The sequence below is a fragment of the Ambystoma mexicanum genome, chromosome 8 (genome assembly GCF_040938575.1).
Source record: "Ambystoma mexicanum isolate Mex_15411 chromosome 8, UKY_AmexF1_1, whole genome shotgun sequence".
In the NCBI taxonomy this organism is placed as follows: Eukaryota; Metazoa; Chordata; class Amphibia; order Caudata; family Ambystomatidae; genus Ambystoma; species Ambystoma mexicanum.
This window is the reverse complement of record NC_090929.1, coordinates 184,856,574-184,869,410: the sequence shown is the minus strand read 5'-3', so window position 1 is coordinate 184,869,410 and position 12,837 is coordinate 184,856,574.

The following is a 12,837-nucleotide window of genomic DNA, read 5'->3' as shown; positions in this document are numbered from 1 at the left end:
ACGCTGGCTTCTCTGCCTATAAGTGAAGGATAGGACAGTGCTACCAGCTGAAAATATGTGAGCACATCCCACTTGAGACTTCTGCTGGGATGAACCATATGTCCATGAAGAAAGTCTTGATCTTACTTTTACTTCTTATCAGAGTCTTAGGTTTTAAATGCTTTGTGTGGCTTTCAATGTTCATGAGATTAGCGCTTCTGTTGATATGAGTACGCGATTTTCTTCTTTTACCCTGCACCTTTGGCTGCACAGGGTGTTTGCTTGCTTCTTATTGTCTTTTTTATGCCTAAAGAAAAGGTTCAGCGTGGACAAGATTTTCACAAAAGTTCTTTTGTTGGCTACATTGAATGTTCATTTAATTGTCCTTTTGTCACCTTTCACTTGGTTTGAAGAACTGTCTTGTTTTGAAAGTCTCACTTTTATTTTATTTTTTTCCCTCGCTCTTGTAACTTGTCTGCTCATGCGTCCTTCTTCCTTGCCATAGATCTTGTCTGCACGTGCTGCGGTCCTTCCCAGTTGTCTGTGGATTCCTCAGCAGTAGATGTAGTAGGAGTGCTCTCTCCTATAAAGAGTTTTATATCATTCAGGAAGATCCAGGCTCTTCTGCCTTTGAGCTTGACAGCTGACGGGGTGCAATCCTCTACGATGAAAGGGCCATTAAACATCGGCTTGTCCCATCTTTTTCTTGTGAAATTCTTCACGAGGACGCGATCTCCAGGGAAGACAAGAGGCGCGCATAGGCTATGAGCTGCGCCGGCATCAGCACTGTCTGTTGTGGTTTGTGCTGTGTCGTCTCTTTTCTGCCGTCGCTGCAGCTGGCCTGAAATGACAGTGGAACTGGATGTGAGACAATCCAGATAGGCCTTCATCTCCTCTCCCAGAACCTCCCTAGTTGACTGGGCATCACATCTAGCTCTATCTCGGGGGGTAAGAAGGGTCCTCATCCTTCTCCCAGTGACTATTTCGTGCAGCGTTAGATGATGGTCGGAGCCTGGCTGGTTCCGAAGAGCATACAATGCCAGTGGTAGGCAGTGCATCCATCCCTTTCTTAATGTGAGCTTCAACTTGGCTATCCTTTCCTTAAGCAAGCCGTTGATCCGTTCACATATCCCGTTTCCCTCTGGGTGATACGCCAACGAGAATTTGTGCTTTATACCAAGCAACAAGCTAATCTGCTCAAATACTGCATTTACAAAATGTGCCTCATTATCAGATCTCATTACCTCGCACACCCCCCATTTAGGGAAAACCTCCCTCACCAGGAATTTAGCAGCACAGGCAGCATCAGGGTAGGTACAGGGGCCTGCTTCTACCCATCTGGAGAAGGGACACACCACCACAAGTAGATACCTGTACCCATTACACACCTGAATCATATCGACATAATCAATATGTAGGTGCTGGAAAGGTCCATTTGGTCTGGGGATGACTCCTCTCACTACTTTTAATGTGTGCCCAGAAGTGAATTGCTGGCAGACAATGTAGTTTACCACAAAGAATGCAACATGCTCAGCTAAATTCGGTATAAACCAGTCTTCCGCGAGTGTTGCTGCAAGATTTTCTTTTGACATATGAATGGGGTCGTGAAGCTGTTCTAGCGCTACTTTTAGAAGGGCGACAGGCATTACTGGTTTACCAGTGCTGTCTTGCCTCCACAATCCATCAGAGGGGTTTAAAGAACACCCTTGACGCTTCCATACATTTTTCTCCTCCTGAGGTGCCTCCCCCTGGAGCTCCATCAATTGAGACTACCCCATATTGCTATAGGCTTCTGGAGTGGCTCGTGCTACCATCATTCGTTCATGGGTACGTGCCAACTCCACGTCCATGATTGTTTCAGTTTTGGATGCCATATGTTTGGCTTCCGTGTCCGCTTCATGATTTCCACGTGACAAAAAATCTGTCCCTTTGGTATGAGCGGCGCATTTTACGACCGCTATGCCCACTGGGAGCTGTAGTGCTTTTATCAGCCTGTCCAACAAGACCACGTGCTGCACTGGTGTGCCATCCGCTCGGAGGTAGCCCCTCCTTTTCCAGCGCGCTAGTCCTGCGTGCACTCTAGACGTCACATAGGCGGAATCACTGTACACTGTTACTTCCGGGTCCGCGTGATTCTCGATGGCGAGTATCAATGCCACTAGTTCTGCAGCCTGTGCCGAATAGTGGAATGGTTTTCGTGCACTGACAAGTACTTGGAATTCTCCATTCGCCATGTGTTTGATCACGGCCACGCCTGTATACCTTTGCCCGTCATCTTGGTCAATTCTTGATGACCTGTCAATAAAGACGATCTCTTCACTTAGCAGGGCATTTTCCTTTACCCTGGGGATCTCATCATAATATTCTTCATAGTAGAAGTTCACACAGTCATGCACAGGTTCTCCCTCTGTGACTGGCTCAGCAATAAACATAGCAGGGTTCACCATTTTGCATCGCACTATTTTGATCGATGGATTGGAGATAATCACCTCGTAGGCTGATGCTCTCTGAGAAGTCCGCGTGCCCTTTGGCTTCTCTAGTATGGCGAATAGTGAGTACTCAACATATAATGCCATGGAGCACCCCATCACAATGGATGACGCCTTCTTAATGGCGAACGTGGCGGCAGCTACATTTTGTTTGCACAGGAAGTGGCCTTTCATAACCGAGTCCAAACTTCCACTGTAATACGCTAGGGCTTTATATCCCAGTGAGGTTTGCTGCGCGACTACTGCCGTCATAAAATCGCCATCAGTATGAGAGAACAGATGGAATTCCTCTGCATAATTAGGAATCCCGAGAACTGGGGCCTTACACATTGCCCCCTTGAGTTCTGTAAACCCCTTCTCCATGTTTCATTCCATTCAATTTCTTCTCTTGTTGCCTGGGCCTTTGTAAGGGCCTGTAACAAGGGCTTGGTATTTGAGCTGTAGTCAAAGACCCATGCTCTGACATAATTGCACAAGCCTAAAAAGCTTTCCATTTGCTTTATTGTGCGCGGCTTGGCCGTGTGCATGATAGCCTCGGCCCTTTCTAGGGTTACCTTTTTCCCCTCACATGAGATTAGTTGCCCTATGTAAAACACCTCCTCTTGGCAGTACTGCAGCTAGTCCTTGTCTACTTTGTATCCTTTCTCAACCAATATAGTCAATAGCTGGACTGTTGGCATTGCTCTTCAGTGATGTTGCAGATTAGAATGTCATCTACATACTGCAAAACAACACTGACCACCGCAATATTGCTTAGGTCCATTTGCAGGACTCTGTTGAAAATAGATGGAGACTCGCAATAGCCCTGTGGCAGCCTCGTACTTTTCAGGCGCATTTGTCTGAAAGTAAATGACGTCAGGTTTTGTGAGTCACGGTGCAATGGAATCGAGAAAAATGCATTTTTCACATCGATCACCGTGAAGTATTTTGACTCAGTGGGTATGTTGCACAAAATTGTGGATGGATTCGGGACTAGAGGGAACTCGGCTTCGACTATGTCGTTTAGTGCTTGTAAATCCTGGATTAAACGCCAGGACCCTCCCTTTCTTGACAGGATAAATCACTGTGTTGCAAGGTGATTCTGACGTCACTAAGATGCCCTGCTCCATCATGGCAGAGATTGTCTTTACGATTCCTTCATCCGCTTCTCTGGACATGGGATATTGCCGTGCCCGCGGCAGTATTGCCCCTAGTTTCAGTTTAATTTTTACTTCGCCGGCCCCTTTCAGGAGACCTATGTCATATGGCCTTGTAGTCCATACCTTGGCCGGCACCAGGGCCATGTCGTTATCAAAGTATTCTGGACGTGCTAATGCTAACATCATCCTCTGCCGAACCTCCCGCCTGATCATTTTGACCCAAAATATGAGACTCACTTCCACCCGCGTCTCTTCTAGGTCATTGTGTTCTTCGAACAGATCGTCATCGGTGACGTCAGTCACTCGATACCCTTCTTCGAAGGCGACAATCGCACACCAAGGTCTGCCCTCATCGTCACATCCCTCAACCAATACCACTTTTCCTCGCACTGCGGCAGAGTGTATCATTAAGGGAAATACTTGTCCCTCCTCTTCGTGCATGGGTATTCTTGGCCTGAATAGAAACTCATCCAGAGTTCTCATAGTTTTGTCTGCGAGGCTTGGTAACCCCACCATAAGCACTCGTACGCCATATGAGAACACTTCTGGTTCCAGTGGTATGGCTCTCAAGGCTACACGCCCGGAGTATGCTCTAATCATTTTGCACACATTTGAAATATTGCATTCCTGGGGTGGAGCACACTATGCCATCCTCAGTGGATGAGATGGTTATGTTCAACTTTGTCATCAAGTCCCGACCCATGATATTTACTGGGGACTGACGAGAATACAATAAAGGTACATTCATGTCGCACTCTCCCACGGAGACTGGGAGTGCATCAGTAAAGGGAACTCTGCTATGAGCTCCAGTAAAACTCTGGGTATCTATTGCCTCGCCGGACAAGGAGAACTTGCCTTCTCGTATGCACGAGCGCGTTGCACCCGTGTCAACTAAGAAGGAATATTCTTTCCCCCCTGTGGTGACATTTACCCTAGGTTCCCTGTTAGGGGCTGGTGTCACTGATAGGATAGAACACATCAGAGTTCCCTGTGAGCCGTCCTATTTCATATACAGGTTCGGCCCATTGTATACCTGTGGGTTTCCCCCACCTGAATTAGTGCCCTGAGACACTTGCGGCGGGGTCTGCTGGGGTTGCCCTTGTGGTACATTCCCCATGTTCAGTGGTTGGACCACTTGCTGTGCACCTTGGTGCAAGCCAGCTGCCTGCTGCTGCATGGTATAGTTTTGTGCATTGCCCTGTTGTGGGGTGGCAGGTTGATTCACCATGCCTGTCCCCATCCCTTGGTTGTTCTGCCACATGCCTTGGCTTCTGCACATGCGCGCCACATGTCTTGTCACTCCACATAGCCAGCACACTGGTGGTGGTCGGGCCATCTGTCCATCCGACATAGTTGGACTGCCCATTGGTGCGCTCTGGATACCACCTTGAACATTTTGAAAACCTCCTTGGTTTCCTCTTAAGCCTCCCTGATTGCACTGCCATCCTCTTCCTCCAAATCTCCTTCCTCTCGGGTGATTCGGCTGGACTTGTTAGCATGGCTCCCTCGAGAGCATACTTTGAGAGATTCCTGTGCACTAGTTTCGTCTCCTCTCCCTTATGTGTTGCCTCTTTCTTCCGATTCCTTTCTTGCAACAATCTACCGTAATGGGCAATTGTCAACTGGATTTCGGCCCATGGTTTAGCTTCTACTCCTACCAATTTTTTGAGCTGTTTCTGCACTGGTTCAGGCAACCCTAGGCACAATATATGGTAGAATACAGGGATAGATTTTGTCCAAGACTCATGCGTTTCGAGCACCCACGTGTCTTGAAAATTCTGGATATAAAGCAAAGGATCCTCTGACTCCTTCATTTTTCGAGTCATTATAGCTCCCCTATCAGATGTGTCTGGATATAGCGTATCCAGCGCTTTCCACACTGCTGCTCTACAGTTGTTAAATGGCGCACCGTCATGGGAGGTGTTAGTTATGGTTACCCTGGGGTATCCTGCCCTTTTCCACACGTCGTCTGTTCTTTCACCAAGTATAGCAATTAGAAGACCCTTAATGTCCCCTATGGCTAGAGTGACGCCCCCGTCATTTTCTCTAGCTCATGTATCCACTTTCGGGCTCCCGAGGTCAGCATTGGAAGCTTATTTTTAAGATTCTCTCGGTCCATGTGTGGCCATGGAATATACTGCGGTCTTGCTCACCCCTTTTCTAACAGTGGGAATTGGAATGCGCAATCCTCCTTTTCCGTCTCTATCCCTCCTCGGTCTCTTGCCTGGGCGTTCCTGCCTTGCCTTCTTCCTGGCAATGCCCTTAGCCTATCTGTATAGGCAGGTACCAACGCCCCTGTTCGACCGTGGGGTGTCTCTTCATGTTGGCTGGACTGTCCAGCGGACTTCGGTGTCCTTTCTATAGACCCGCTTGCATCTGACCATCGTATCTCTCGGTTCCCTGGGTGCTGCTTTTCACACCACCTCCCTTCGTCATACGCCACTTCCTCCGCTTCTCCATCTGAGTCTGACTCTGAATACTCCCAGTTTACACAGCTTCTTGCATCAACTTCATTCTGCCCAACTTCTAGTCTATCTAGGGAACGTCCCCTACTGCCACTACTATGGGTGACATCCTCAGTGTCATATAGTTGAGTGCTCTCTAAGCGCTCATCTTCCCTTCCCTCTTGGGAGATTCGTTCTAGTCCCATCTCATCATATATTTTATCAATCGCTTCCCCGATGCTTCTGGTGTCGAAGTCATCATCAATAATTGTCCCGCTTGTACCTGGTACCGCATCGCTTGCAGGGAAGAACTCTTCTATGTCTTCCCAGTCTACAACAGGATTGGGTTTTTTCACTTCCCGTTGCATATATTCTAAATCTTGCGCCCTTTGCTTACGTTTACATTCTGCTTCCTCATCCATTTCTCTTAGCTTCTTCGCTTCCTTTCTAGCCTTATCAACTTCCCTCATCCATTCATCTCTACGTTCCTTTGTTCTTCTATTTTCCTCGTCTTCTCGTTTTTTTACCTTTCTTTCGTGCACTCTCTTCTCTTCCTCTAACCTAAGCATGTTCTGCCTGTACTTTTCATAGGCTGCATATTGCGGTCGACTGAGCGGTATACCTTGCTCTTTGCGATATAGTTGTTCTTGCCGCAACCTATCCTCTTTCTTGCCCTTTCGTTTCTAATGTCCACTTCTTTTTCCCTTTCCTTTCTTTGCGCCTCATCAGACCGTTCACTCGGCCTTGCACCATCACTTCCTTTTCCATCTAACTTCAACAGTATCTGCCCTCCCATCCATTCGTCCTTTGTACATGTTAACTCATCGGTTCCTTTCCACTTCTTTCCCACTCTCTCCCTATCTAGAGGTGCACTTGTTTGTGCCTGGTCCTTCCTTTCCTCACCTCGCCTCTCTTTTCCCCAAGGGACTATGGAGGCCGAGTCAATTTCCTGTTCCTTCTCTTTCGTCTCGTCACTGCTACACGCAGGTGACTCATATGCAGGGTTGCTACAACCTGTGGCTGCCTTAAGCTCTCTTAGTGGTTAAAGACCCTCTGACTTACTTCTCTCAACAGCTGGTTCTGGCAGGGCAGGTGGCACGGTAGGCATCTCACTCCACTCCGTACATACATTTAATATCCAGTCTGCGGGGGGTTCTTCTTCTTTTGCTTGTTCAAACATTTTCCAAAGCTCGAGAACGGCAAGGCATTTTTTGAGCTTCTTCCCGCTATATGTGGCATGTAGGAAGGTGGTCATGTGCTGTAAAACAGCCTTTGACAATGACCCATTTTGGGGCCACGGCATAAACATTTTATTTGCGGTGCCCTTAACCCACTCCTGGCTATATTTCTTCAATTTTGTTGCATGCTTTGGTAACTGCTTGCTTAAGTGTGCAAGCGGGGTAACTTCCTCCATCCTTAATTTTGTTATCAACAATGTTCATACAGTTTTTCAACTTTACGCTATTATGAGCAAGCACCACATACGCGAGCTCCAATCCAATTGTCCCGCAAAATTTTATACCAACAGTTTTACTCAAAACACATCAATTCAGTGTCGATTCCCTCTCATTTACAGAATCGCGTAAAATACATTGCCATCAATTAATAACATAATAATTCCACATTCAGCATACACAGGACATATAGGACAGACGCTTGACAGACTAGACGGACACCAGCTTGTCATACGTATACCTGCCTTCTAATTGTTACCCCGTCATGGGATTTGAACTAACCCCTTTATGACGTCTTAAAATGTCATCGTAGCCTAAAGTCCCCCCTCTGTGGGCTCTGGTTTCAAGTTCCTTCTGACCACTCTTTAAAGCGCAGGAACAAGGCGAATTTTACAGTTTTCTCTCGGGTGCCCCCCCGGTATTCCTTACAGTTTTTTCTCGGGTGCCCCCCCAGTATTCCTTACAGTTTATTTCTTGGGTGCCCCCCGGTATTCCTTACAGTTTTTTTCTCTGATGCCCCCCAGTATTTTTCCCAATTACTTCAGGTGCCCGGGTTTTTACCCTCTATATCTCTACAGTCTTTCCTACTTTTAACTGTATTAATCTTCTCCACCACCCTCCATTACCTTTCCCCTTCTTACTCTAAGGCCTATAAGACATTTGCCAAGGTAACGAGTTTCATTGTTTTCACTCACTGATCGCCTCTTTTCCTCTCTGGAACTTCAGGATCACCGCCCCTTCCTCTTCCTGCTTTTATGGTTTTCGTCCGATCCGCTTGCCATGGGAATGAGAAGGGTTATGCTTGGAAAGGCGGGTTCCTTCAGACCCACTGCAGATTTTTTGAGAATGATTACACTATCATTGTCCACGGGGAGCTTCTCTGCCTACTCAGCCAGAATAGCAAAAGGACTCGTGATGTAACCGAAGGCCCAGAGTTACTTTGTGCCATCGGTCTAAAGGTGTCTTATACTATATCAATCGATAATCTATAATCAATGGCCGAAACCATCCTCTGCTACCAAGTGTTGACGAGGAGAGGAAATTACTGACGGGCCCATTGGTCAGTACTCACCCTCGAAAACTAGTAATACAAGATAGCTACACCATGCAAGGACAAAGTGCAGGATTCACATACTCCGGCAAGGTTCAATAATCAGGACTCAGTAAATTGGCAAAGGGAAGTCTGTTTAATGATAAATACATCAGTTTATGGAAATCAGCAGCATCACGAACACCTGCCTCACCCCGACTTCCTCGAACATTAGTCAAACAGCCTCTTTTATGGGCAAAATCCATCATCATTGACGTCTTATTCTACAAAAAATCATCATGCAATACAATTTGTTGGGAATAGTAACTTAAGTATAGTCGCTATACCTGTATATGGAAATAATGCAAGTGGATTGGATAACTTTTATTGGGTGGGCGTCTATGCCCTTCCCTCTACATCACACATGATTGACGTCACTACAATTACGACGTCTCATTGGTTACAGTGCCTATAGGACCCTAGATTACATGGTCCCTTGTGATGGGGCAAGTTACACCCCTAAACATAAATCTCCATTTTAATTAGCAGCTTTAGAGTAGACACCCAGGTGCCTAGTGTCCCAAGATTCACCCTTCCTCCCTTCCATCAATCAGTGTTTTAGGGCTGTGTGTCAATTAGTTGGCTGGGTATGGCCTTGGATCTGTAGTCTCTTATCAGGAAAAGTTATGGCACCCCCTGGTTCTGGATGACATCAGGCGGTGGTACATCTTCGCGCCTGTCTGGTCATGTGTTGGTTCACCGTGAATCTGCTTCAGTTTTCAACCTTTTGTGCATTTAATTCTGTGTTCGCTTGGCCACCTGCATGGGCCTCTCTTATCTTGACCTTCACGGGGGTGCTGGTATTCTCTGTAGTTGGACTCTCGTGAGCTCATGCTCACCTCCCCTTCTCTGGTTGACCTCGATCTCCCCGGCATAAATCTCTCTTTGTTGAGTTTCGATTCCGCTCCTTCTCTGGTCTTTGCTGGGTTTCTAAACTTGGCCTGTCAGGCCTTTGGCCGCCTGGGTACATTTCTGCTTTCACAAAATGGAGTCGCAGGTGTACATTGTGCAGTATTGAGGTAGATATATGGTTGGCGCTTGCCGCTCTACTCTACTACTAGGCATTGCAAGCAGTATCGATTTCTTAGCCTCTTGAATTTCAAGCTTATTTACACACATTCAACAGGGCGGTTGCTTCCATCTTGTCTTATGGCACCATTCTCTTACGTTTTAACAGTGTCTCTCCCCTGCATCCATTATCATTATCCTTGCAGTTACTAGTACTGGCATTCATGATTTCTGTAGGCAATTTTGTTTGTTCTCGGGGCTGCTCGGGCCCTTGGTTTATTTTCATTGGCCTTCCATTAAGGCTTTAGGGGTCTCCTCATGGACTGTGTGCAGGTATTCCTCATTTCGTATCAGTGGCTGGTATGGCTGTCTGATAGGGTATCGTGCTGCCCAGGGTTGTCGCGTTATGGCTGCTTCAACCGATATTGCTCTCCTTACGTACAAGGGGCAGAGTCCCAGTGCGGCTCTCTGTTGGTTCATTTGCTCATCATACGTCACGTACCATGGCGAGTACCTTACTGGCAACTCGCAATGGGGGGCAGCGGTGCGGGTCATATCTGGGACCTCCTCTACACCCTCTCCACAAACCGTTACTGAGGCCATCCTAGTTAGCCACTCTGCCTCCACTTAGTGTGATGCTAACATTCAGCAGCTCCCAACATCTGGTCTGAGGCCATACTGGGGAGCTGAAGGTCTGGTGGGTGGGTTCAGGCATGGGGCTGTTGGGAGTGGTTGACTGATGGACATTGTTCCTAGGTCTGCACCCCATACCCATCCCATACTGGCAGCGGTGGAACGCCATAGACAGCCACACATGGAACAGTCAGCTGCCCTGTGGTAGGGAAATGAGCTTTGGGATGTTCAGCCCACCACCACCACCAGGTGCATGTTGTGTGCCTAGCTCACCTGACCCCATGAGGGCTGTAATGGGGAGGCAAGGAGGTGCCAGAAACAAGTACCTGCACCAGGTCCATGGTTGCGGTGATGTTGCTGATAGGGGTCTGACCTTAGGGGGATAGAGTGAACAGGGTGCCTGTGACAGCCCCAGTTGCACCCTGGGGAATGCCCTAGGGCAATTGACATGGAAGCAACCCTCAGATAGGTATAGCCTCAGGAGGAACTCAGGGTTGTGAGGTGAGAAAAAAGTGTTGATGATCAGTGTGTCCTACAAATCACACCAATCAACCACAACTCGCTGCGTTCTGCATTGACATGTGAACTGAGTGATCCACAGACAAGAGTCACAGACTATTTTCAGCCATCCAGATTTCAGACTGATCAGCCGGTGCAGGCGAGGCTGGGGGAGCCAGCACCACCCGTCCTGCCTGTTTGGGAGATGGACCCACGCCCTTTTCCAGCCTCCCACTTTGGAGTCCAACAAGACCCTTGTTGAACACAGCACATCCTGTTAAGTCTGTCTGCTGTCCCCTGTGGCAGCTTGACAGACCATCTCATGGTGATGGTGGCTGGTGTTGTGATAGGCATTTGTGTGCCTCGTGCCAGACCACCAGCTCGATCACAAGATCCAAATATGAAATATTTAGGTGCAGGAAGCATAACATACGCATTTGGAACCGGATTAACTACGTCCACTGGCACCAGACTTGCCCTCCAATGAATCCCTGACAGAGGATGTGAAGTGTACACATTCAAATCATAGGGCCTTGAACGAGTCCTGTGACATTAGCTCAAGTCACTATCTACCCGAATTGGGAGTGAGTAATGTGAATGCCTTCTGCCTTGATTGGGTGTGATATGATATGATATGATTTGATATGCAATGATATGATATGGCAATTATAACGTGCCTGTACACAAGTGTTTCTAGGTGCCACAAGACAAGGTAGGGAAGACAAAGGAAGGACAAGACAAACACTCTTACTAGGCCTTGTTTGTTTGTTTGTTTGTTTGTTTATTCATTTGTTAAGCGCACCAGACTCGTGAGTAAAAGGGCGCAGCAAAATGGAAATGCAAGACTTGCATAGTTTCGTATCCACAGGTTACAATATTTACATGATAGCAAAATATACAGTTTTTTACTTGAATACAGGATATATACAATGTACAAAATAGGACGAAGTAAAAATAGCCAATGAAATTAAATAAATGAACAGTAGGCACTGTACAAAGGATGAATGTGCCACGTAGGGCCCTTTGTAAGATACTAGGCTCCCGAATGGATCACAATGCACAAGGTCTTTAGAGATTAATGCAAAACTCAAAAGTAATACGGTAGTCCGCTGTTACTGCAGGATGACCAAGTCTCTGTGGGAGTGGTCAAGTCCTCTGAGGGTAATGGGAGACTAAGGATCCGTAGCAGTGATATGTTTTATTAAATTTTTCCTGAAATGTAAGTAGGGTTGGTCTGCTTTCAGCTCCTGAGGCAATGAGTTCCAACTTTTAGCTGCCTTAACAGTAAAGCTATTACCCCCAATGGTAGTCAGCTTATATTTGGGAATAGTCAGGCAATTAGTATTCCCAGTTCTGGTAGGTCTTAGAGAAGTTCTTCTCTGGAGTTTATCTATGCGGTAGCTGGGGGCTGCGTTGTTAAGGGTTTTATGTGTCAAGGAGAGCGTTTTTAGCAGTATTCTGTTAGATGTGTGATTCTGATCATTCTGATCATGGAAGTGTGACAAAAGAAGTGCAAGGGGAAGGAGAGGGGGAACTGCAAGGGAGAGGAAAGGGGGGAAGTGCTCTGGATAAGTGTAGGAGGCAGGTAGCTGTTTCTCATGCTCCCCTCTGGATTTGCATACTGATTCACTTTTACCTGCAAACACCACGTTAGCCACAGGAAGTTGACAGGGCAGACATCACAATGTATGTTGGATGTCATGGGGAGGTGCAAACTGACCAAGTGTAGCTAGAGTCACCCAAGTGGCCGTGCCACGGCATATTGGTCTAGGTCTGATTAATGCACGCATCCCAGGAGGTCAGTGTTTGTCGGCATGTATTTGCTGTACATACACCACAGTAATCCAAGTAACAGATGCAGTCATCAAAGGGCACATCACAGATTCAATTAGCCATTTGCATGTATGGCACAGTCTATGAGACAAGCATATGCCACTGGCATGATCAACCCTGCACACAGTAAAAAGGATCCTACCATTCATCTTCTTCACCCAAAAAACACTCACCATCATCGCAATCAACATGTCCAGAGTAGACTACGCCAACAGCCTATACCTAGGAATGCCAGAACGCCTATTAAAGAAATGTCAGCGCATCCAAAAT